This window comes from Myotis myotis, unplaced genomic scaffold, assembly GCF_014108235.1.
Source record: "Myotis myotis isolate mMyoMyo1 unplaced genomic scaffold, mMyoMyo1.p scaffold_m19_p_6, whole genome shotgun sequence".
Lineage (NCBI taxonomy): Eukaryota > Metazoa > Chordata > Mammalia > Chiroptera > Vespertilionidae > Myotis > Myotis myotis.
Genome location: NW_023416368.1, coordinates 23,272,924 through 23,299,209, shown reverse-complemented (window position 1 = coordinate 23,299,209; position 26,286 = coordinate 23,272,924). Strand labels below are relative to the sequence as shown.

General features: G+C 39.2%; 1 protein-coding gene and 1 long non-coding RNA gene across 4 annotated transcripts in view; one reads left to right on the top strand and one right to left on the bottom strand.

Moving 5' to 3' along the window:
• The window catches only part of JAKMIP2 (janus kinase and microtubule interacting protein 2), a 126,661-nt gene extending 105,090 nt beyond the window's left edge, over positions 1–21,571 (bottom strand). For all 3 annotated transcript variants that reach the window (XM_036315432.1, XM_036315433.1, XM_036315434.1), the window contains exon 1: positions 21,238–21,571. The gene's annotated coding sequence lies outside the window, so the exon portion shown is untranslated. The remainder of the gene's footprint in view (positions 1–21,237) is intronic.
• Positions 21,572–22,134: 563 nt separating this feature from the next.
• On the top strand, positions 22,135–25,231 carry LOC118659156. Its single transcript, XR_004968459.1, has 3 exons — positions 22,135–22,348; positions 24,950–25,014; positions 25,104–25,231. It is a non-coding gene; the product is annotated as an uncharacterized LOC118659156 (long non-coding RNA).
• The last annotated feature ends 1,055 nt before the right edge of the window (positions 25,232–26,286 follow it).

Sequence of the window (26,286 nt, the reverse complement as noted above, 5' to 3'; positions counted from 1 at the left end):
ATGCAAGAGGCAACCAATCGATGTGTCTCTGTCACATTGATGTTTCTCTCTCTCTGTCTGTCCCTCTCCCTTCCACTCTCACTAAAAAATCAATGGGAAAATATCCAAGGGTGAGGATTAACAATAAAAATAGCCTGTTGCTTTTCCTTTCAGTTCAGGGCAGTGATTCTCAAAAGAACCCAATGACTTTTTCTCCCTCCTTGTTCCATAACACAAACAAAAGCCACATAGAATGCTAACTGACATTTCTCTGGATGCTAAACCGTAAACACTCAAGAGGAAGAACCCATGCCTGTATTGCTCACCATTATATCTCCATGCCTAGCCCAGTACCTGGTACACAGTAGAAGCTTAATAAACACAGATTTTCAAAGAGAACTGCAGAAACAGTCAGCAACCATTTACTGAGAACTCACTATAACACCAGGAACTTGGTGAGGCACTTCACATGGATTACAGCATTGAATCCTTACAAAAGCCCAACAAGCGACTTGCTGCTATAGCAGTTCTACAGATTTGGAAACTGAGGTTTAGAGCAAGGGATCAAAAGCACAAATGCCTGTCCTACTGAGCTGAGGCAGGAAATATACATGGCGAAGGAGTATATAGGGCAACAGCATTCCTAAGTGAGCAATTGTTTCTTGGCTGACAGTGAGCCTTAGTCTGCAAGAAAGCAGCCACCCAATATTGCCAGGTCTGATTTTTCAAGAGAAGCTGGAAATCAATTTATTTTATAAATATAAAGCCTCCGAATTTAAAAAAAGACCTTGTCCTAGAGCAAACATTAGAGAATCCAATCACTGCAGGCATTTCTCATACTTTCCTTTGCAGATTTATCACCTTTTTTAGTGGGGAAAAAACAGTACTCCACTCCTTAGTAAATATTATTGGTGAATCTGGTGTAACTCACTGTCCCTGTGTGCTCAACCAATTGTATTTTTTGTTGAAGAGGTTTCTTAGAATAGCTAAGGGTTGCATTAGGCACTTGCTTTTTGTGTCTGGAACATGTAGCCATTCTCTAATGTTTGAACATCTGCTTGATGACTAGAGTGAAACCCCAAATCATATTGTCCATGTGGCTAATGAATTCATGTAGTCCTCCTAATGCAATGATACAACTACGCTGACCTCACTGTGCCAACAAACTCTGAGGTTTTAGAATTAAAGGTATCAAATGCTTTATTTTTTTTTTAAGATTCATTTCTTGGCTTTTGGAGACTGGATATCGTTTTGATGATTCCAACTGAAGTTACTTTCATAACAATGGGAGATTAAAAACTGCCATCACTGGCTTACCGTTTCAATTTTAAGCTCAACAACCTCTAAATAGTATAATGAGGAGGGACATGGAATGTTTAAAGAATCTAACAAATTCAATTGGTGAACAATTACTGAATGGCTGTTATATGCCAGGACCTGTGCTAGGTCCCAGGATACAAAATGAACAAGCCATTGCCCCTGGCCGTAAGCACTTAGGTTCCAGTAGGGGAAACAGAACCATAAATAACAATAGATTGAGACATGTGCTCTAATAGGATTACAAAATGCTCTGGGAACATGGATAAAAGGATAGTTAATAAACGCTCCTTTGGGGGCAGAGCTGGGAGAGGTCTAGGTCAAGGAAAACTACCCAGGAAAGGTTACAGCTCAATTCTAACTGTAAGGATGGCTAACGTTTCAGAATTCAGGGATGAAAAGGTGCATTTTGTGTCATATATGCATATTAATACATATCAAGAGTTTACCATGAGTACACTTATACCTGATTCTTCACAACAACCTAATAAGTTAAACCTGTTTTAAATTCCCATTTTTCATATTAAAAGACTGAGGTCCAGAAAGGTAGCTTCACAGCTAATCTTTGGAAAAACTTGCATTCAGTTCCATGTCTATGTGACATGAAAACCTGGGCTTTTAAACCTATACTCTCTCATCGGGTAGGGCACGCAGCATGTAGACATACAATGTTTAATGTTTTTGTTTGAGGTCTAGAGATTCGTTCGTTGCACTCATATGTGTTGGAGTGGGGGTTACAGGTAAGGAGCAGCTATAAATATTTTTATGTAAGACTTGTAAACGGGTCCAGATTTGAAAATTACAGATTTGGAGTGTTACTCCACAGATTGCAAGGACTTTTTGAATGCTTGTAAGAATCAGATTAACATGATCAAGCATGAGTTTATTAGATAAACCCAGGGACATTGAAGAAACCAAATGCTAGAAAACCTCTTAAAAGGTTACTGAAATAATCCAGAAAAAAAATAATGATGGTCTAAACTTGGGTACTGGCAGTGAGAACAGAGAAGATAAGGATGCATCAAGATGTGGACGGAGACTCAGCATGATTTTAGAATGGATTAATTAGAGGGATGAAAGAGAGGTATCATGGGTGACACTAGAGATTCGTGCTTGAATAACTGGGTAGGTGTTGATTGTGAAACTTGTAACGTAAGGGGAAGGTCCATGGGTGTTCAAGTTGGTAAGTCCAAAAAATAATTGGTAATATAGATTTGCAAAGGCCTGTGGATATGCAAAGGCTGGGGGTCTTCAAAGGGCTGGTGGCTCTGGTTTCTGCAACAAAGTTGTTAATTTTCCCATGACAATAGGCAGCTCCCTGATGGGGAGGATGGGCTGCATTTCCAGGTGAGCTTCTAGATCCCATGTGTAACTCCCAGCCAGGTTAGATTGTGCCTTCTTTAATCAGAACAAAGCAATCACAGTTAACAGAGCATGATTAATATTTCTTACAATTCTAGCTGGTCCCCAATATTACATTTCTGCCTCTATCAGTAGGAGCCTAAGAAGGGGAGGTCACATGCACTGTGAAAAAATAAAGACATAAAACCCAATAGCAATACCAACAATAGTTATACTCATACCTGCATGTTTATAATAAAGTTTATTCTGATATTAAACACTATTCTTCCCAGTGCCTCTGTAATTTTTTTGAATGTTTAAAATTATCCAAGGCAGAGTAAATTTTTTAAATGTACTTTTTAATTGAATGTATTGGGGTGACATTGGTAAATAAATTTATATAGGTTTTAGATATACAATTCTATAATACATTATCTCTATATTGTACACTTGACTCAGGGTGGTAAAAAACATAAATGTTTATTTATTATTTTTTTAGAACTAGTCCATGTACAAGTATTTAATGACTAGAGAGTCTCAGCATTCACTCATACTAGCATATCAGTAAACTGAACATTTTCCAATTGGGGGCTCACAATGAGAACTGAGATCATTTAGTTAATCAACAGATGTATGTATATCCTATATTGCTTTAACAAAAAGAAACACAGATTACTTACAAACATCCATATAAAATTATCATAAACAGATGAGTCTATCAGTGCAACAGGAAGGACCAATTATGAATATTTAAATGTTTTTTATAAAAGGAATAGTCACGGTGATTACTAATGCTGCAACTATAATGAATTAAATGAAAGTACAGTGCTTTGAAAGAATTATTTTTTTTAAAGCATCTTATATTTTTACTAGAGGCCCAGTGCATGAAAATTCATGCACTGGAGTGGGGTCCCTCAGCCCAGCCTGCCCCCTCTCATAGTCCGGGAGCCCTCAGGGATCGGAGGCGACCTGGTGATCAGGGGAAGGCGACACCCCCATCACACCTCTGCTGCTGCCACTGCCAGCAGCGCAAGCCTCGGCTGGCCCTGGTTACCTGCACCTTGGGCTGGCCCTGTGCAGCTGGGGGCCTGAGGGGATTGGGGGACTCCAGCCTTGCCATGCGCCTGCTGCCCCGGCAGGGCTGAGGGGACTGGGCGCCGCCATCTTGTGGCTGTGGGCGCCACCATCTTTGAGGGCGGGGTGGTCAATTAGCATATTCCTTCCTTATTGGCTGTGGGTGCCGCCATCTTGGAGGCGGGGCAGTCAATTAGCATATTCCCTCCTTATTGGCTGTGGGTGCTGCCATATTTGAGGGCAGGGCAGTCAATTAGCATATTCCCTCCTTATTGGCTGTGGGTGCCGCCATCTTTGCAATAGCATGAGGGTCAATTAGCATATTCCCTCTTTAATTAGATAGGATATAATGACTGATGCATCAGAGAGAAGAATTCTACCAAAGACAATTTGCATTCATGTTGTTTTTATAGGAGAAATAATTTGTCAGTAAAGGTCCATAAGGATCGGGAAGCCCCTTCCCCTGCCCCTTACCCCTTACCCTGGGATGTGCAGAGATTAGAGCATTCTAATCACTTTAGCTTAGAATGACTGTGTATGTTACCTTCTGAGCTATTCAAAAAGGCTTTAAGGTTCATGAAAAGTTCTCATGGTTATAAAACATTAAACAAAAAACTTGTCCAGCATGAGTTGTTGTATTTATATGTCTTTTTGTTTGAGAAATCAAAAAGCTTTACAAACAAGACCTAATAAATCTCCTTAAGACAGTTGCTTGTGGGACCGCTTCCCCACTCAATGGAAACTGGGGACAGGTGAACAGAGAACAGGGACTGAGAGGAGGAAAGGTGGGTGGACAGGCACCCAGTCATCTAGTCACTGAGGATGTGCAGGGCTGCACACATTTGTCCTCCCATTGGACTTGTCAAGATAAACAGCCAGCTTTCTACCCTTCCTATGTGGTAACTGCTGTTTCTAGACTTTGCCATCTGTTAACACAGGTGAGCAACAGCGAACAAAACATCAGAAGGGCAGAGGGTAGGGAGGTGAAAAAAGGAAGACAAGAAAAAGGAACAATAATGAAGTGCTTCCTGTGTTCAGGTAACTGTGCTAGATGCTGTAATCTATAATATGCACTCAGTAAGTACTTGGCTTCTTCCCTAACCTATGCTAATTTAATTCACATGAGGAAGAGGCTGGTGGAATTTCACATATATGCTATAATTTACGCTACTTGATTAAGGAGACTGATTTATGTGGAGAGAAAGAGTCCCTGTGAATTAAAAAGGCATCAATCCAAAAAGGGCAGGCACAGTGGTGGGTTAAGGTTGGCTGACATGCTCTGTATAGTAATTACACCCAGTAGGACCCATTCCATTTACAGAGAATATTACTACCAAGTATGAAGACAAGGGAATAGAAACAGCCACTGGGACTAAGGATACAAATTATCCACAGATCTTTTCTCTGTTGGATGGATATTGAGGGTAGGGGAGAACTCTTAGAAATGGAAGTCCTTGCCTTAGTTCTTCACTGTGATAGCAGAGCAGAGGCTGTAATATGTGGCATTAGGGAGACATCATCTTATTCCCTCTACCCACAGGAGTAAACTTGGTCTTTAAATTTTTATGAAAATATAGAGATCATTGAGAAGTTATAGATTATATGAGACAAGTCAACTAAGTCAGGGATCATATTCCAGTGGCTCTGAGAGTCAGATGGCCTGGGCGTGAATCTAGCCTTGGTCATATAACCTCAGCCTAGTCATGTAAATTCTGGACCCTGGTTTCCTTTCCCATGAAACCAGTGATAAGACAAGCCATGACTTTGTTTAAACTCACACATAAACTATATCGTGTGTTATTTAACTTTAAAGGATAAATTTATCTATTAAAAGGTTTTCATCACAGATCTTATTTTAGGTACAATAGTCAGATGCAGTAATGAACAGTTTAGTAAAGATTCAGGAAATAATACGGTTCCCCCAAGTTTGATTTCTCCAATTAAAATGCTACTAGACCAATAAACGAGAACACAAAAGTGCTTGGGCATTGAAAACACTGTCCACTATTTCACAATTTACAACTTTATCTGATCAGTTATAGAAAACTAGAGGAACAGAAAGTGGAGCGCATGAGGAACAGACTAGAAGATGACACTATAGTGGTATGCAAGGTCAATGTATAGTGGTAAACTTGGATAAGGAGTTTGTCTTCATTGATGATTTTGAAGTGAAAGTTATGATCTGATTCAAGTTTAAAAGGATTGCTCTGTTTTCTGTGAGAACAATTTACTATAAGAGGGATAGAAGAAGACAGTCCTTTTAGGGTTATTGAGATGGTTCGGACAGGAGAAGAGGGCTGCTTTAACAAGAAATTGAGATAGAAAAGTAGATCAAGTTAGGGAATGTTCTGAGGTAAAAGTAACAGGATTATTAATAGATTGGATATTGGGTATCAAGTAAAGAAAGAACTCAGGGACAGTTCTGCAAATTGGTTTAAAAATTTTTAGAGGATTAATGTCATTAAATAAGATGGAGATGGGAAGGACAACTTTGTGCTGAGTGTGACATGCAGATAAGTCAAGAGTTCTACTTTGTCCCCATGAAGTTGAAAGATTAGTAAAAACAATAGTGCACATGTTAAGTAGGTGACTGAGTATGAGTCTGGACTTCCCAGAAGTCAGGACTAGAAATGAGATTTGTCATCTTGTGGATGAGAATGCATGAGATTACTTGGGGACAGTGTAATAGAGAGTTTATGTTGGCTGATGACTGAGACTTGGTAATTCAAATACTTAGAAGTGAAAAGTAGAAAAGGAACCAGACACAAGAAAGGAAAAGAGGAAGCTAGTGAAATAGAAATAATCAATGAGTGTAGAGTAATAGAAATCATGAAGGGAAAAACAGTAAAAAGGGACTGGCCAATAGTCTTATCTGAGAGGTCGAACTAAGAAAAGATCAATATTTTTAAAAAAGGATTAAATAATGAGAATTTTGCAGTACAGAGGTTCTTGGGGATTTGACAAATGCAGTCTCAGTGGAGTGATGGGAACGAAAGCCCATCTAGAGGGAATTAAGGAGAAAGTGTGGGGTGAGTAGGTGTGGACAGCATTGAGAAACAGCTTTTAAACAAGTCTTGCTGTGAAGGGTAGAATGAAAATGGGGAGTAATTAAAGGAGATGTGACGTCAGAAGAGGAATTTTTAAAGATGTGAGACTGAAGAGCATATGTATATGCTGATGCCAGTAATTGACTTAAGAGGGGCAAAAAATGGATGATTCAGGGGAAAGAGAATTCAATTGCAGGAGAGAAGACCTTGAGAAGGTGGGAGGGGATGGGATTCAAAATCTACAGGCTCTTCTCTGGCCTCCACAGGTGCAAGGACCACTGTGAAAGGCAGGAGGTCCTACACAAAGGCATATACATTCTAATTATAACTATGACCTCAGGTGTGTGTTAGGCAGACTAGAAGGAAATATGAGTAATTGAAGAGTTACACAAGGACACGGGAAGGAATCTTCCTTCCTCTAGTGTTGCTTAATATTTGTTTTAATAGTAAACAGAATTGTTTTAAGTAACATTCTCAAAAAAGCATCTAAATCAACGTGTTCTCATCAGTTATAGAATAAGAAAGAGCTGACAAACATATAGTTGTTTCTGATATAAGCAAAATACCTGGGCTACTATATTTGACAATGTGCTGTTCCTGATGATTACTACTGTATACCAGCCCCAGTTTTAATTCTTCATGGAGTTAATAATCACCTACAGTCTTTCCATGTGTCAGTACTGTTATAAGATTGTATAAACATGGTTATTTGGGGGCAGCTCTGAGGCTGTCTCCTGCTTCCTGCTAAGCTAACACAGTTGAAGGGGAGCCTTTTCCTACTCAGCATTCTCTGTAAATCTTCTGCTCTCTCCTCCTGGAGTCAGGTTACCTCGGGCTTCTGAATATCCTAGAGGCACTGCAGGGAATACAGACTGGAATCATTGCTTCATCTTCATTGTCTTTTGTCTCTGGAGTCTGGTGCCTCCACAATTGGGTGGGGGGGGGGGGATATTTTAATTTGGAGGCGGAGGGGAATCTCAAATTGAAAGAGAGAAGATAAGGTTGTTTTCACGCAGGGAATAGAGAGAGCTTAGCCATGTATTTGCGTCTTAACACTGTTCCCAGGATAGAGGAGCTATTTAATGAATTGGGCACTTTGAGGTTTAATGCAGTCTTGGTGTGTGGAAACAATATCATAGGGAAGACACCAAAGGAGAGAGAAAAACTTGGCAGGAACAGGGGAGGCCATTTAAAAGCAAGCGACCAAAAGTTGATTATATTTAAGGTTTCTACCATTACATATTACCTCAACTATGTCAACAAAGCAAGAATATGAAAAAGTAGAAAATGAAATAACATTACACATGAGCTACCACATTAAAGTGACCTATTATCGACCACCAGACAATATGGTGAAATGGAGGCTGAGAGGCAGATGGCACTGACACTCACCAGCTGTGTGGCCTCAGGAAAGCAGGCAAACTCTAAGTTTAGTGACCGCCCATGGCATATGAGCATACCAATACTAACTTAACAAGAGTAGTTATCAGGCTTAAATGAGATAAGATGCAAAACACCCATCATGGTACATGACATACAGGATTCACTCATAAAAGAGAGGTTTCCTTCCAGGACTAGAAAAAGGAGAAGAACGGTAAATTTTTCAATCCAGTTGTGGAAACAAAGTTAGAACATCTGAAACGAGGAGAACCATGATGCACCAAACAGTGCGGTAGTGATCACAAGTATGAAAGGAATTCAGACAACGGGAGATCTGAGTGCACTGGGCTAGTCTGCCAGTCAAAGATTTGCTTTACGTTCTGGGTGTCTGGGGTAAGTAACATAGAGCAACAAGTTGAGGAAAAAGGACATGGGAAGGGGGTCAGGAGTGAAAGTGGATGCTGTGGCAAAGGCACAAATAAATGATAGAGGCATTGAATAAAATTAAGCAAAAGTGATCAATGAAAGTCTTCAACTGATCTATAATTTATGGAAAGAACACTTAATGCTCATAATAAGTACATAAAAATGACTATAATGACTAAAAAGGGTTACATTGTAAGTATGTACTGAATAATTACTAATAGATGACAATATTGGTTTATCAGAGTTCATTTTGTAAATTAAGAAAGAGATCCACACACCTAAACCGATAGGTCATATTTTCCAAAAAAAGAAATGACCCCAATATTAATTTTCATAATTATTAGTAGATAGACATTAAGAAAGCTTGGTTCTTTTCCCATTGATGGGGGCGATGTAATCGCTTTGGTGACTTTCCTTCAGCATCATTACAGCTTTAAACTTATCAGGACAACTTTGCTGGTCTTCATTTGGCTTATCTAAAATCCTAGGGTTTTCACTTCCTGCATATATTTATAGTCAATAATTATTTTAACTTACGTTAAATCCAGGATTTTGGAATCCCAGGTTTGTGCTTTCACACTGTGTCACACCAGGTCACCGTAATAAAAATTGCAGACGGAATATGTGAACTTGGTACCAAGACAGAGAAGGTGGGCAAAGAACACCTGTTAAAGTCAAGGGATTCACTGATTTCACAAGAATTTCTACTGACTCGATATACAACAGCAAAAGGTGTCCTGAGAAATAGGAAAGAACCAAAAATAAAAATCCTGTACCCTTTCATTTGATTGTTTCTTCTTTCAAGCAGAGCTACATTCATACCTTGATTAAAATATTACATATATGGCAAGCTGGCTTTCAACATGGCCTCTAAAAAGAGATCTAGAAATTGACTCTCTGAATGTGTAAGAGCAGATGTTTTATAGGCAGAGAATACTCCTGCCTTGGGAGTCTACATATCATACATTCATAATGTTGAATGGAAAGAATCCTTAAAAATAATGTGATATAATCCCTTAAATAAGTCGGAAAACTTGTCAATCAATCATTCACCTGGTAATTGAACATCAGCTCTTAGGGATCCAGTATCTGGACTGAAGTCAAGAAAAAGTAAACTCAACACTTTTATGTATTGGACTGACTAATTAGTCCAGCAGTATACCACATTATATGGCTTTTTAGATGTATGGCTTGGATTTAACGACCTTTTGCTAAACTGAATGGCAACATTCTCTCTCTCTCTCTCTCCCTCTCTTACACATACACACACACACACACACACACACACACACAGATTTAAAGGCAATGAAAGAGAAAAATGACAAAAAGCTGACATTGCTTATTTCTTTTTTTTTTAATTGTCTAAAGTTTTACATATGTCTCCTTTTTCCCCGATTGACACCCCCGCCCTCCCAGCCATTCCCACCCCAGGTAAGCCCCCACTACCCCAGTGTCTGTGTCCATTGGTTATGTTAATATGCATGCATACAAGTCCTTTCATTGCTTATTTCTTTGGGAAGCATTTATTATGACACAGAAATGCCAGCAAATGTGAGGGACAGTCATAGAGTCATAAACATCTTTATAGCTGGAAGGGCCCTTATTGAAGCTAATGTAACCCAAGACTTTCCTTTTACTGAAAGAAAAATAAGGAGCTCAAAATGTTTGGCAGTTTTAAAGGTATCTGCCTCAGTGGCATTAGATGAGAGAGAGAGCGAGCAGATTATTTACTGCAGAGGCTGGAGTACTGATAATCACAGCTCAAAGAAAGAAAAACAAAGTGAAGGCAGGCGAATCAGAATCAATACTCTCATCAAATGCTCAGTGACCATTTCCCTCCGGATTTACATTTTTCCTCACTTTCTGGGTTACTTTTTATGTATTAAATGCAGAAAAAAAACAGTAATGAAAGAGTCCCTTGACTGTTACTAGAATCAATGTATCTAACATGTCTTCCAATACTTACTGTGCGTATGGCCTCATTATATTCCCATACTAGGAAGGGTTTAAAGAGGAAATAAATTGTTTACTTGAATTATAAAGGTAATTTGAAACTATGGTTATCCCCAATTCTTCTAAATAATACAGATGAGTCAGCATCAGGTCTGAAAGTTTTTTTCAGGTTGACCCCAGGGAGAGTGCTGTTTTGCAGAATTCCTGTCTTCTGAACAAAACGCTTCTCCACTATTTCATCAGCTACTCTCAGTCATCAAGATCCTTACGTTAGTCAAACAGCAGTTAAGGACACCAGGAAGGTGGTAAGTGATGGCACCATCTGAGCTGAGAACGGATCGATTCTGCTTAGATTATCGTTGGCCATACAGCCAAAGATCGATGTTTCAAAGCAAGAGGATTATATAGAATAAATTTAGACTGTTAATGTTTTCAAACTATACAAATGTTAGTGAAAGTTCAGTAAGCAAATGACCAGTGGCTGACTAGAAATATTAATCCTGCCTTTTTACTACCTTTCAGGGATGGTGGCTAAACCATTTAGGTTTGATTTCAAAAACCTTAAGTAGAATGAAAGAAGAAAAATATAAAATCATATACCACAGTTAGAAGAGATTCGACAATACGTGTAGTCAAACCTGTCCAGATAGGAGCATTAGTATGACTCAGGCATGTTTAAGCATGCATTTAGAGATTGAGATCTATAAAGGATAAAAACCTGAAGGTCGCACCGTGGTAGAAAAATCAATTTCTATGTTGCAGGCTGATATTTTCCTTTCTCTTGTTTCGTAGTGTAGCCTTGTACCCTGTGGAGCCTAAAATATAGACAATCTAGCAAGAAGAGAACAAGATGCCTGAATGTTCTTTTTAAGCAAAACTGACTAGAAGAAAAGGGTTTCCTGTTACTTCATTTTAAAATATTAAGGTTTATGCCCTAACCAGTTTGGCTCAGTGGATAGAGCGTCGGCCTGTGGACTGAAGGGTCCCAGGTTCGATTCTGGTCAAGGGCATGTACCTTGGTTGCAGGCACATACCCAGTGGGGAGTGTGCAGGAGGCAGCTGATCGATGTTTCTCTCTCATCAGTGTTTCTAACTCTCTATCCCTCTCCCTTCCTCTCTGTAAAAAACCAATAAAATATTTTTAAAAAAATTTAATTAAGGTTTATTTTTAATGATTACTAATGTTTTAGGCACCTGGCTCAAACTACTATAAATTCTAAATTTTGTAAATGCTTTTATTGAATGAAGTGATTTAAATATAAGTCATAATTCAAATGTTTTCCTTAATACAGCAAAAATTTCACATTTTCTAAAATTCAAAATTCATTTCATGATTTCATGGTTAATTAACTACCTTTTAATTCCTCCTTAAGAGATACAGGGACAAAGACTGAGCCAATGGAGTAGGAGTAATTCCTTCCTCTGGGTCTAGGTAAACCAGAGCAGAGCAGAGGATAGAGAAACCCCAGTGATCCAGAGTACCCATTTTCATAATCTGAATCATCTAGGAAATCCATAAAAAAGCAATGGGATCTATTATATCTTCAAGACACCTAAGTCCTTCTCTCTGTCCTGTCAGTTCCAATTGGAAGAATTAGTATCTTATGAATTTTCATGTGAATTCAGTGTTAATTTGTAGGATAAACTCTCCAGTTGGTTATTGTTACATAAAAAATATTGTCAATTACCTTGTTATTCTTTTAACACGTTAAGCACCATGTCAGTCACTGGTGACTGACGCTATACTTTCCGTCTGGACCAGTCAGTCACTGGTGCCGCCAGCATATTGGTGAAATCGGATATGGCAGGCTAAACGGAAAGGATATGGCAGGCTAAACGGAAAGGAAGACAAAACAGGCTTGGTGCTTAATGTGTTAATAATTTATTGGTAGAATGACACCATATCCTAAATTTTATAGAATGATGTTTATTTAAGCTACTTGAGGCCTGGTGCATGAAATTCATGCACGGGTGGGATCCCTAGGCCTGGCCAGTGATCAGGGCCTATCGGGGCCATCTCGCCCAGTCCCGATTGGGGGCGGGCCGGCTGCCAGATGGGGCCTGCTGGCTGGGGCCTGCTGGACAGGGGGAGGGGCCGTGGGAGGTTGGCTGTAGGAGTGCACTGACCACCAGGGGGCAGCTCCTGCATTGAGCGTCCACCCCCTGGTGGTCAGTGTGCATCATAGTGACTGGTCAACTGGTTGTTCCGGTCATTCGGTCGTAATGGTCGCTTAGGTTTTTATATATATGGATTACCTCTAATTGTTTCCATCAGTATTCTTGCATTTTAAAAAACAATTTTTCTTTTGAAATATGTGCTCAAATTAGGTATATCTGACCTATGAATAGTTTATGGGACTTAAATATGAATCAGTAATGACTATGAAGTAAGAGCTTAGCTTATTTTGGGGGGTTTCTCTCTCCATGAAATGCTGCATAAGAAAGAGGCAGGTAAGAAATATAGGTGAGGCACATTTGCTTGGTTTACATTTTCATTGTGTTATAATGGGTAGCATTTTCCAGGGAACATTTTCCAGTTTGCAGCAGAAGGCATGATGAAAATATCATCCTCTGTTCTTAAGCACAGGCTCACAAGGCTTTTTTAGATTCACAATGATCTCAGCAAAATTTCATTCCTGAAAATAATACCAATGAATTGTTTTCTGACCAAATAGTATCAACTAAACTTAGATTTGGTTTTCTATGTAGATTTTAACTGCAGTTGGACTCCAGAATTTCAAGCATTGCAGTAAATGATCTTGATATAGATTCCAGATAAAGAAAGGGAAAGAAGACTTTTTCCTCATACTGAAGTTTAACTGGATCAGCAGGTTAGGCACCTATAGAGGTGGCTGTCCCCATTGGCTTGAAGATAGTCCTCTGTATTTGCCAAGGATACCTCACTCTTCCAAGTTACTCTTTTGATATTTGATTTCAAAACTTTCATGAAAGCAAGATGCTGCTTTAATTTATCTTTTGAGTGAGGTTATTATTTCAATTTGTTTCAGCTTGATTTTTAGATACAGAAATGAAGAAATGATTTGTTTATGATTAGTAAATTTATTAGGGTGGGTTTCTATAACAGCTATGAGTGCATTAAGTAATTTGATGCTAATATTAATTTACTAATTTATTTTAATAAATTACACTGAAATCAATGGTTTTCTCTTAATGGTGTCACTATGTCTGACTTGCAATTCCCTTTGGAAGGGAATTAAAGGAACCACAAGGGAAGAAAAGAAATGTCCACAGCTTTCTTATTTATGTCACAGCATATAGTAGTGTACACCTTTTAATGATGGATTTTTAATTGGTGTGATTTGTTACCTTTTGAGTTTTTTCTTTTATCAAAATTTAAAATCCTAAGATCACATATCTGAATACAAAATCAATTTTATCTTCACAGCCAAAATAAAAGGATGAGAACAGTGCAAAGAACTACTAGTGAAAAAGCTCTTCTACAATCAGGCCAGAGGTGTTTCAGGGGACAATTCATTCATTCATTCATTCAGCCAGTATTTGCTGAACACATATATTGTGCTAAGCCATTTGCCATTAATAGTTTAATTTTTCACCCTCATAGTGAAGGGTAGGGAAAATCAAGAAAACAAACAAAAAGCTCTAAAATTACAACTTTGATACATGCTATGAAGGAAACACACAGTGTACAGAGGGATATATATGTATATTTTAGAGGCCCACTGCACGAAATTTGTGCACTGGGGAAGGGGAGGTCTGTCAGCACGGCATGCACCCTCTCGCAGTCTGGGACCCCTTGGGGGATGTCCACCTGCCACGGGATCAGGCCTAAGCCAGCAGGCAGACATCCCTCTCGCAGTCCAGGACCGCTCACTCCTTACCACCTGCCTGCTTGTTCCTTACTGCTCAGCTTGCTGCTCCTTAGTGCTGCCACAGATGAGGGAGAGGTTCCTGCCACTGCCGCTGCGCTTGCAAGCCATGAGCAGGCTTCTGGCTGAGCGGTGCTCCCCCTGTGGGAACTCACTGACCACCAGGGGGCAGCTCCTGCATTGAGCGTCTGCCCCCCAGTGGTCAGTGAGCATCATAGCGACTGGTTGTTCTGCCATAACGGTCGCTTAGGCTTTTATTATATAGATATGGACCTCTACAAAGGGTCATATTAAAGCTCAAAGTTAAAGTATAAGAAGAATCCAACTAGTCATATTTTAAAAGGGGAAGAGTCTGATGAGAGTGAGCTTTCATTTAAAAACTATATTCATATTTAAAACAAAACATAAACACATTCATAGATACAGAGCCAGATGGGAGGGGGTGGGAGGAATGGATGAAAAATGTGGAGGGGAATAATAGATACAAACTTCTAGTTGTTGGTTTTTTAAGCATAGCTTATTGATTTAAGAGAGAGAGAGAGGAAGGGAGAAGAGAGAAACATGGATTTGAGAGCATAACTAGGCAGGTGCCCTGACTGAAAATCAAACCAGCAACCTTTCGATGCACAGGATGATGCCCAACAAACTGAACCACACTAGCCAGGGCACAAACGTCCAGTTTTAACATGAATAAGTCATGGAGATGTGATGCACAGGCAATAAGGTCAGTAATATCATAACAACTTTGTTCAGTGACAGATGGTTAATAGACTTATTGTGGTTACATCATAAGGTATGTAAATGTAGAATCACTCTTTTACACACCTGAATCTAATGTAGTATTGTATGCCAACTATACTTTAATAAAAAATATAAAATATGAAACAAATAAAAATATATACAAGTTTAAGGGATATATATGCCAAAAATATATTTCAGTTTAGTCTAAGAAGTCATCTGACAGCTAATGTTTGTCATTTAAATATTTTTTCATAAAAGAGTTCAGTTGGTCAGAGAGGTTAAGATTGCAGGGTGCCACTACCATACTGAGGAAAAATAACATGAATCTGAAAGATATTTATTATTGTTATTTTAAATTATTATTTATGCATGCACCTGCTGAAATTCCCAGTGATTCAAACAGGGATTTCACTGACTTGGGCTAAAAAGTCATTCACTGTTAGCAGACAACAGATGACCCAGGTTAATTTAATGCCCATTGTGAGAGGTAGTAGCAAGCCTGGGTAACAGATCTTGTATTTCCTGAAAATAATGTTTGACTCACAGCTGCTGTAAAGCAGTAGGTTCTACCTGTATCATAAGAAGTATTTAAAGCAAAGTGTAAAGAGCCCCAAGTGGGGGAAAAAACATCTTGAATCATCAAGAAAAATGCACAGCGATTAAAAATTTAGTAGAGACATATTTCATTGGCACAGTAAAATAACTATAAAACAATGTTTAGAGTATGGTCCCATTTATGAAACTGTATGCCTGAGTGTGTTTATAGTATCATATAGAAAAAAAAAAATCTAGTGGGAAATATTCCAAAACACTAAGAGGAATTATTTCTTGATGGTAGATGGTAGGCTTATGAGTGACTTTCTTTTTAAACATTCCTGTATTATCTTTTTTTTTTCTCTTAAAATGAGCATGTATTTTTTACATGTGAAAAAAAAACACCTTTCAAAGACAAACTTTAACTGTACTGGTGAATACTGATTTAAAGCAGAATGTGGTTAGTGAGATAGATCTCTCTTGCACTGCAAGCTAATGGATGTGGAATGATAGTTCAGACAGCACAATTTGCTCTTTGGCCAGCACGGAATTACCAGTCCGACAGAGCGTATGGTAGGGCATTCGCAAGGAAAGGGGGGCACCAAAAATTAGAATATTCTGGAGAAAGGTACTTACTTGACTTTTGATATTTCAGAAAAGTATAAAAGTGTTTGTTCGGGAAAAATATCAGGAAGTTGTTGAAGCTATGTACACTTGTTTATTATTTAATGCCCTTTCTATTTTTTAAGAACACGTAGGTGGAGAGATGCTTAGGACATACAGGTAGGAGGTATGGCTAAGTGTTTTCAAGGTCCAAAGCACAGAATAAAATGATGTTACCTTCCAAACTCTCATTAAAAATAAAAATAGTACTTGGTCATAAAATAAGTGCAGGGCAGTCCAACATAGTTCTGACTTTTCCCTAGACAAATGCTTTTGTGCTTTTCTGAAATATCAGGAATCTCAAAGTTTTTCCAAAATAATTCTTGTGTGCACCATTTTTTGTTGTTGTTGTTGTTCTGATACCTTAACCATACACTTAGTCTGTTGAACCAATTCAACATGATCAAAGAGCAAATCATGGCACCTGAAATATTCCAATAAAAATCCAAATAGAGATGAGCCACATTTAATGCAGATCTACTATATTTGATATTTAAAAATTCAAATTGGCAAGGTAATTTGTTACATTTTCTAATATGGCACATTTGGGATCATGAGATTTGGAATCCAGCTGCAGTTAGGCCATTTACCTAACCCCAACTTGAACAAGTCTAACCTCTCTGAGACTGTTCCCACTTATTTAAAATACTTATAGTGATAGAACTGGGAGGAATACAAGCTAAAAATAAACAATGTAAAATTAATGAGAACTACAAAAGATTATCCTATATAATAAAAGGCCAGCGACCATAACGGCATAACAACCAGAACAACAGATCGACCAGTCGCTATGAGGTGCATTGACCACCTCTCGGTCCCTTCCCCCATCCCACAGACTCCAATAGCTGGATGGCCAATGGGGAACCACGGGAAACTACGGTGGGTGCCGGCGGTGGGGCAGGACTGGGGACTGGCAAGTGGGCAGAACGACTGACCTCTTGTTCCCTCCCCGCAGCCTGCAGGCTCCAATAGATCACCAGATGGCGAACAGGGGACCAGGGTGGGTGTTGGTGGCGGGGTGGGACTGGGGACTGGTGAACAGGCAGAAGATGGCCCTGATTGCAGGCTAGGCCTAGGTACCCTACCCAAGCACGATATTGTGCACTGGGCCTCTAGTATTAATACAAGGCGTAATGACTAATATAAGATGCGTTATTTTTGTCATTAACTTTTCACATGTGTACATCTTAAATCCTCCAAAAAATTCTATGTGCTAACATAAGCAAATGTTGCTACTCATATAAGTTGTTTTGCAATTAATTAATCCATCTCCTTTGAAAACACATTTTCAGTTTGTAACTGACCTCTCAGAATAACACCCAAGTATAAATATTATGTTAAAACTTCCATGATAAATTTGGTTTTCTTTTAGGCTCCAACCATTGGAAACAAGCATTAATCTTTTGATAAACCTATAAGAAATGAAGAAAATGGTTCTGACTCTCCTTCTAGTTCTTCCTGGTTGAGACTTGAAAGCATGTACATAAAACTGAAATATGTTTTGAGATCACTTAAAGAAATAAGGAACATCCTATCAGAAAGTGAGAAATCAGATAATGTGTTTTATTCCAATTAAAACAAGTTTTACCTAAGTTTAAGTACCAGTCAAAATATTTACTATCTCAACCAGAATGGCATTTTCAAGATAGTGTTTGAGAAAAAGATAATTAGCTGTTAAACAGTTCATTTACACAATAATTTAAATGTGCCTTTTTTTTTTTTTTTTTTTAGAAAGAGAGAGAAACAGCAATGTGAGAGCTTAACATCAACTGACTGCCTCTTGTATTCCCTCCATCAGGGATAGAGCCTGCAACCCAAGCATGTGCCCTGACCGGCAACCCAAAAGGCAACCTTGCGGTGCACAGGACGAAGCCCAACCAACTGCGCCACACCAGCCAGGGTTTGAATGTACCTTTTATATGTATTTTGTTTTGTTCTGACATCAGTCTGATGGCTCTTGAATTATTTTGTATCTAGCCCCCAATGAACCCCATTTCATTTTTCAAAATTAGCCATACAGAAGGGATAACTTTAATATGGCTATTAGGCGTCACACTCCATAGAGTTACTGGGAAAGGACTCTCGTGAAATGGCCATTTTTCAGTTCCCTGCATCCTGACAAGATGACATACAAATTTCTCTGTGCAGATGATCAATTGATTTTGTAAAAAATATCCAGATTTTGTCATTTAAAAGCCCCTTACAAAATGGAGTCTGACTGTTACAGGTCTAGAAGTACATGATATGAAACACTCTTCAATGGACAGTTGACTAGAAAGTCAGAGAAGTTTTTGAGAAAGAATCTAGTCCATCCCAAATAAATTCATGTGTAGGTCATATTTATGGAGGTTTTGATGAGAAAAGAATGCACTGCCCTATCTGGTTACCCAGTGGACCACTCAAATTTGCTATCAGAAAGTTCTACATTTTGTATTTATAATCTCCATTCTTCCCAATGCAGGTGAATCCCATTTTCCACTCTTTAGGTCCCCAAGAATAGGCAAGAAGCAATTTCCTACATGTAAACCCTCAGCTTCTCTGAAGCAAATAACTGTCATCTCTCAGGTTTCTCTAAATGTAATAATCCTAGTTTCCTTATCCTTTCTTAAAGAGTTCAACTTGTAGTTCTTTATACATAATTCACTTTTCTGTGGCTCCTCCTCAAAGGCTATGTAATCGCCTCAAGTTGTGGCACCAAAATCTAGACCTGTATTCATATCAGGGTCTGACCACGTAGCTGAAATATATGACTGTTAGTTCTATATCCGTGGCCTACAGTGATTTGCCTCTGCTCAAATTGTACCAACATCACCTATAAAACCATATCCCCATGGAAAGTCAACACAAAGGAAAGAAAACAAAGCCCCAAGATACCTGTTTTCATTGCATAAAACAGAGTCAACTATGTCTTGATTCTTTAAAGCTTACTGTAGATATATCTGAAATTGCAATTTTGGGAGGTCAAAAGTTGTCATTAAAAAATTCAGGATGCAGTGTGTGAAAATTTTGATATGACATACAAGCCCAAGGGATACTTCCTTGCTTGACTTTATGTAGCTGTTATAATTAGGCACATGGTAGCAAGACTTCACAGAGTTGTGCATCTATATAATATATGACATGCCATAAGCATGTTAAGTGCATTCTCTCCATTAAGTTGCTGAAGAGTCTTCCCATCTATAAGCCAAAAAGGACATTTATTCTCAGAGAAATTAAACTATAAACCTGATTCAAATACATATACAATTTTTAAGTGAAGGGGAGCGATGGGTAAAATAAAATGAAAGATTAAAACCAAAAATACTGCTATTTTACACTGTAGAAAATGCTTGTACTGACAATGATATTGTTAGAAATGAGATCGATGGCTGAAACTAGTTCATGTGATGAGTGTAATACTACTAACACACTTTTACCTGCAAGGATTTTCCTGGCTTTAATTCAATGAAATCCATTATCCTGGGTGGTAATGGAGGCCTGTACCCTACTCATCTTAGACATCTTTAGTCTCCTGCGCTATCCTAAAGCCTTGGCATAATCAAAGGTCAAGCAGATCCCAGTAAGCATTTGTAAACTACAATACCCACCCCCACCCCCATTTAGGCTACAAGCCACACATTCTTTTGCTAAGCTTTGCTCTCTCTTATTCCATTTCACTGTATAAGCAGATTCATTTGGAAATGGCTAGGGTACTTAGGAAATACCTAGATTTTTTCAAAACAATCTCACTTTCCTACTTGACCACCTAAGTAAGTGAATCCAGAATACAACATTTGAGAGAACTCTAAAATGGTGCCTGGATACTGAAGGAATGAACAGCAAATAGCATCACTATTAAATAAAATGAATGCATTTCACCATCCAGCTTGCCTGTGCTTTCTGGGACACAAGGCACAAACATGAAAGGGAAGGGGTAGAATTCCAAGAAAACTGATTTGTTTCCACAATCATTTGGCAAGACGCTGTACACAAAATAATACCACAAGCCACCTCCCTTTCCCATCATTGTCAAGTCCGGGTTCTCAAATCACCCCTCACAAACCTAATTAAAAATAAAAAAAAGAGGCTGGCTATGAATTCACATCTAGGGCGACGATACATATTAAATGACAGGCATCTGTCCTAATTGGTCACAACAAAACTGATGGGCAATAACAAGAATAAATCTCACATTAATCCAGATGAAGTCAATGAATAATTTCACAAACCAGAAGCATACTTTCAAAAATATCCAATTACCTCCAAGCATGCAAGGGCATTTGATAACCCATAAGAATGATTGCAAAGAACGCTTTGCACATAAATATGTTTCATAAATGCACTCTAAGTGCTAAGTAATGTGTATAATATGTTATGCATATCCATAGAGTATACATTTGTGTAGTCACAATGAAATGTATGCACTAAAAATGAAACTGTGCCCAGCAAATGGTTTCTCAACAAGAGCACATAAGAATACGGAATAGGACGCTCAATTCTGGGGCCACCTTTCCCAAGCAATGAGGGAGAGAAGCAAAATCACCTTATCATTAGACAGAGAAGCTTATGAGGCACCGAATGTGTTTTGGAGGAAGGCCTAGCCCTGAATGTGGGAGCAGCAAATGAAATGATTCCTTTCAATAACACCCATTTCTTGTTAGCTTTTTCCACCCCCTGGTTCTGTTGCTAAGCTTGGAAGGAAAGGAACCAAGCAGCTCACTGCATTCTAAGCCAGTTAAGATAAAATCAGAACACCATTTTTTTTTTTAAACGGGAGCGGATGCCTTCTTACTTCTCTCCTCCTGGCAACCGTCCTCTATCTCCATCCCCATCTCTGTCTCTACATCTTCTCCCACTCTAAGGGAGTCATTGTTCCAGTGCAGGCCACAGATGTATACACAGGGCATTTGGGAACAAACTAAACCAAGAAGATAGCTCCACTGTGTCTTACTCACCATGCGGAGACCTGGAGAAGCTGTTGAAAGGAGGGAGAGGTGCAAACTGAATCCATTTTCCTTGTGACCGAGTCGGATGCAGCCTCCGAACCCAACATCAGCAGCGGCTGCTGGGATTTTTTTTTTTTTTTTTTTTTTTTTCACCCTCAGTCTCTGGATGGCGATGGTGCAAAAAGGAACCACCCTTCCAGCCCCACTAGAGTACCAGCAGTCCAGGCGGCGGCAGCACCAGCATCACCACTTGGGCCTCCTCCCTCTCGGAGGATGGGGTGAGCTCAGAAGCAGCCAGGAACTTGCAGCAGACACCTCCTCTGGCTCCTCCTCTCCTGCCCCCTCCCCCACAGCCCCTCCCCTGCTGCGGTAGAGGCTGCCCGTCCCGGCAGCTGCTGGTTGTCATGGTAATAACCAATGGTAAGCGATCGGACTAAGGGGGAGGGGAGATGGGCGAAACGCTGGAGGAGCTGGAGGGGAGTGAATCTGTGCTGCTGCCCTCTGGGATGCTCTTGGGCTCGCTTATCTTGGACTCTGGCTCTTTAAAAGTGGGGCAAGGGTGCATAGGCACGGGAAGAAAATAATTTACATTGAATCGAAATCTAGACTCTAACATACAAAACAGCTCAGCTATTTGTGCATTTTTGTACGGTTTTTCCAGTGAAATGTACTAAGTTTGCGATCAGAAAAAATATGGAGAAAATTATGTCGTGTAATAGGAAATTATTATCACTCCAGATATGTTTGTCCTTTGTAGCATCTTTTACTCAATGCCACTCAAGGTTGTTATAAAGCAAAAGGAGTGGCTGGACTTTGCAATAAAACAAGAATCTGATTCCTTGGCACTGTTCTCCCTTGTTCTTTTCAGGAGAGTTGCTTGGTCTTACTGTTTTTCCAGCTACCCCTGTGAAGAAGTCCCGGCGTTCATTGACACTACCCTGTGGAAAAGGAAGATGGAACAGAGGAAACAAATTCTTTGAGCAATCAGGGTTCTCCGTAGCACAAGTTGGTGGATAGTTCCAAACCTCTTTAGTTCATTTCCTGCGGTAAATTCCATGCCATTTTCATGAATGCTCTTTTGGAGGTCCCAAGGAGTGAGGTCAGCAGTATTGAGCTCTAGGTGAGTTGTCTCTGGCTATAAATTATAGATGACACTGGTATTTATCTCATGCAGTAGTTGTAAAGACCAAATGAGATAATGCACTAAAAGCACTTGGCATGTAGTATGTGTACAATAAAGATTACCAGTAGCAGTAGTACATCGAATTCATGTCTTAATCCAAGAAATTAAAGGAATAGCGTGGCAGTTACAAATATGGGGAAAAGTAAGGTGAGAAAACACTTAATACATGTTATCTGTGATGATGATGATGATGATGATGACAATGACAAATATAGGGAGGCCCGAGAGATTAAAAGTACGTACTCTGAAGATTAAAAGATTAATGGAGGACGTTAAGTCCTAAAGGAGTTGGATAAATTTCCCCAATTCACACAGCTAATAAGAGGCAGAGCCAGAATTAAAACTCTGGCTCTTCTAACACTAACATCTGCTCTTGTTTAACCATTGCAGTAAACCCTTGATTTTTTGGAACTTGATTAAACAGACTTTGGATTTAACAGACAAATTTTTCGCTCTGTATCTTATGTGTGAAAACTAACACCCTGTTAATTTTTAAATGATTTTAGCCAAGATTTGCTTATGATTAAATTAACAGGTTATTTTTTTGTTATTAATTCACTGTTCTTTTAAACAAATTTTAGTGAATAGGTCATATGTTGGACAAAACATTGTAGTAATTTCACCAACATAAATAAATATGACATAGCTACAACTACAGTCTAAGTATTTAAATCCAAGAGTCACCTCTCGTAAACAATGTTCGGGGAGTGATTAGCACGTGATCACACTGCATCTCGGGGTAATTGATTCTGTTGTCACGTGGTGTGACTTTCTGCAGCAGTCTTAACAGGTGCTGGCCAATGTTTCCACACCCCAGCTGTGTGCATTTGTTTACTCACGGTGACTGGAACTTTTATGTGAAATTAAACTTTTCATACATACTTAATTTTGATTACACAAACATGCCTACATAAAGGTAAATGAACTAAGTTGTCAAATTTTTAACATACGAATTTGGAAAATCTACGTTATTATATAGTGGACTTACAGCTTTAATAAACACCCCCTTGCCCGAATTAGTACGTTATATTGAGGTTTTACTATACCACTCTGCCAGGAAAAGGAGTTATTTTAGGGTTATTTATAACCCTCATAGGGTTATTTGTAGGTTCAAATGGGATTAATGTAAGTTTCAGAGCCAGATAGCCTGGGCTTGATTTACTGTAGATCAGTGGTTCTCAACCTTGGCTGCACATTAGAATCACCTGGGAATCTTTTTAAAATCCTGATTTCTGGGCCTCATCCTCCGGAAATTCTGTTTCTTTGTTACTAATGTTGTGGTCCCACCCTATACCAAAGAAACAGAAATTCCGGAGGATGAGGCCCGGAAATCAGGATTTAAAAAAGATTCCCAGGTGATTCTAATGTGCAGCCAAGGTTGAGAACCACTGCTATGGATAATGGCGTGGGGCTTGTTAATTAACGTCCCTGAACCTAAGTGTTTCACCTGTGAAATGGTGCTAATCATAGAACCTGACAGGTTATCGTGACAATTAAATAGGTTGATGCATATAGAGCATTAGCATGGCTAGTACATAGTAAATGTTCAGTAAATATTAACTATAATCATTTGTTACTCATTCTTACATAATTAATATGAAAGTGTAAGAGAACTTTTTCCTGCATGGAAAAGGCCTTGATACTAGGGCCTTATTCTGACAAAACTGACTTAAAGGTATCTCACTTGTGGAGAAAAGGGTTACAGCTCACCCTCAGCACTCCTGCTCTGCGCAGCTGGTGGGCCCTACCTCCCCCCAGAGCCTGAAAGTCAATCACACAGTCTGCACCCACTTCCACATCAGCATCACTGCCCGGGATTTTCCCCACAATCATCTTTGCCACCGCATTTTTGCAGCATCACTAATTGGCAGTAAGGAAACTGTGTCGTAAAAGATACTGTAAACCAATTGACAGTGTGGGTTTTATTTATTTATTTATGTATTTATGTATTTATGTATTTATTTAGGGGTGTGTGTGTGTGTGTGTGTGTGTGTAGGGGTTCATTTCTCTATTGACGAATCAATCTCCGTAAAAAAGAAACTAACTGGTTGACTTTTTTTTTGTTTGTTTGGTGGGGTTTTTTAGTTTGGACGAATTTCTCACAGTGACTCCATTTTTATATTACATAGAAATCTTAGCTAGCCCTCATAATGGCCTACACGGTTACCAGTAGACTTGGTGCTGGTGGTCTTAAAATAGCATTTCTTCCAGATGATGAGGATTTTCCCCAGGAGTTGGTGGCTTGTTACTTTGAAACACATCCTATTCAGAGAAGAGAGGCAGGGCCCGCTGAGGGCAGAGTGGACCACATTTCCCACAGAAGGAAGATGCGAGCTTAGGTACAAAGATCAGCTCTTTGAGTGCTATTACCTTGAGGCTACAGACCTTCCAAAACGTATTCGCATACTTTGTATTTTGCAATGAAGTCTTTAACTTTGCTAGTCACTTTTTCAGGTTTCATTATGCCCTTTGTAATCTCTCTCCTTCGTTTGTCGTTATTGATCTCCTTTACGGCAATTTTGCCTTACGGCCAAGCAGTTCTGCGTGGGAGATGTTTGCGGCCACGAAGCGTGGGGCAGGCGGACCTAAACCGTGAGCGCCAAGTAAGTGAAGGTCTGTGGGCATCAGGGGGTGGGATGTGATGGCCCCGCTGCTTTTGCAGTGCTCATCTTCCGCTGTCTCCACGGGGAAGGGCTTGTAGGTGAGCGGGGAGGACACCTGCCGGCGGAGGAAGCGCCCTGTTCAGGGGACAGACAGTCCTCCTCGGGCCCAATGAGGAGCGTTCGTCTCTAGGCCTAGGCTCAGCGCGGTCATGTTGGGTGAGTGGTTCCGTTGTCCCTTACCGTCCACACAAACAGGATCCGCGGGGTGGTGGTGAACAATTCCCCTGTTTACACATTCAAACACTACCCTCTCGGTTTCCGTATCTGTGCAGCACAGTTATTTAATAATATATTTAATGAATATTTAATAATTTCTTTAGATATTTAATCATGCAGAAGTTATTTTTTATTTGACTACTTGTTACTTATTTATTTTAAAATGAAATTTGTCCCTGGCTTTAGCAGAACAGTAATAAAAATAGGCATGGCTGCCCTAACCGGTTTGGCTCAGTGGATAGAGCGTCGGCCTGCGGACTGAAAGGTCCCAGGTTCTGGTCCAGGGCATGTACCTTGGTTGCGGGCCAGTAGGGGGTGCGCAAGAGGCAGCTGATGGATGTTTCTCTTTCATCAATGTTTCTAACTCTTTATTCCTCTCTCTTCCTCTCTGTAAAAAATCAATAAAAAGTATATTTAAAAAAATAGGCATGGTAGAGAGGGTATGCCCAGTAAAAGGAACTTAAAGCAAAACCAGACCTCTTTTTTTTTGTAAAACAGAAACTTCAACTGTATTTGTAATGATTTCTATTCAAAAGGCTAAACTTTAAATTTTATTTCTTCTCTTCATTGCCATCCCGTCTCTTAGCATACTTTATTTTTCCATAGTATTTATCCTCTTAATATATTATTTATTTTTACCTTAAATTTTTTTTTATCTGTCCCCACTAGAAGGTAAGCTATGAAAGAACAGGGATTTAACAATTTTTTTTCAATTACAGTTGACATACAATGCTATATTAGTTTCAGATGTACAACACAGTGATTAGACATTTGTATAATATATAAAGTGATCAATCAGCCCGATAAGTCTAGTGCCTACTTGACACCATACACAGTTATTACAATATTATTATTGACTATATTTCCTGTGCTGTACTATACATCCCTGGGACTGTTTTTATAACTGGCAATTTGACATCTTTTTTTAAAAAATAAGTCTTGATTGTTCAGATTATTACAGTTGTTCCTCTTTTTACCCCCATAGCTCCCCTCCAC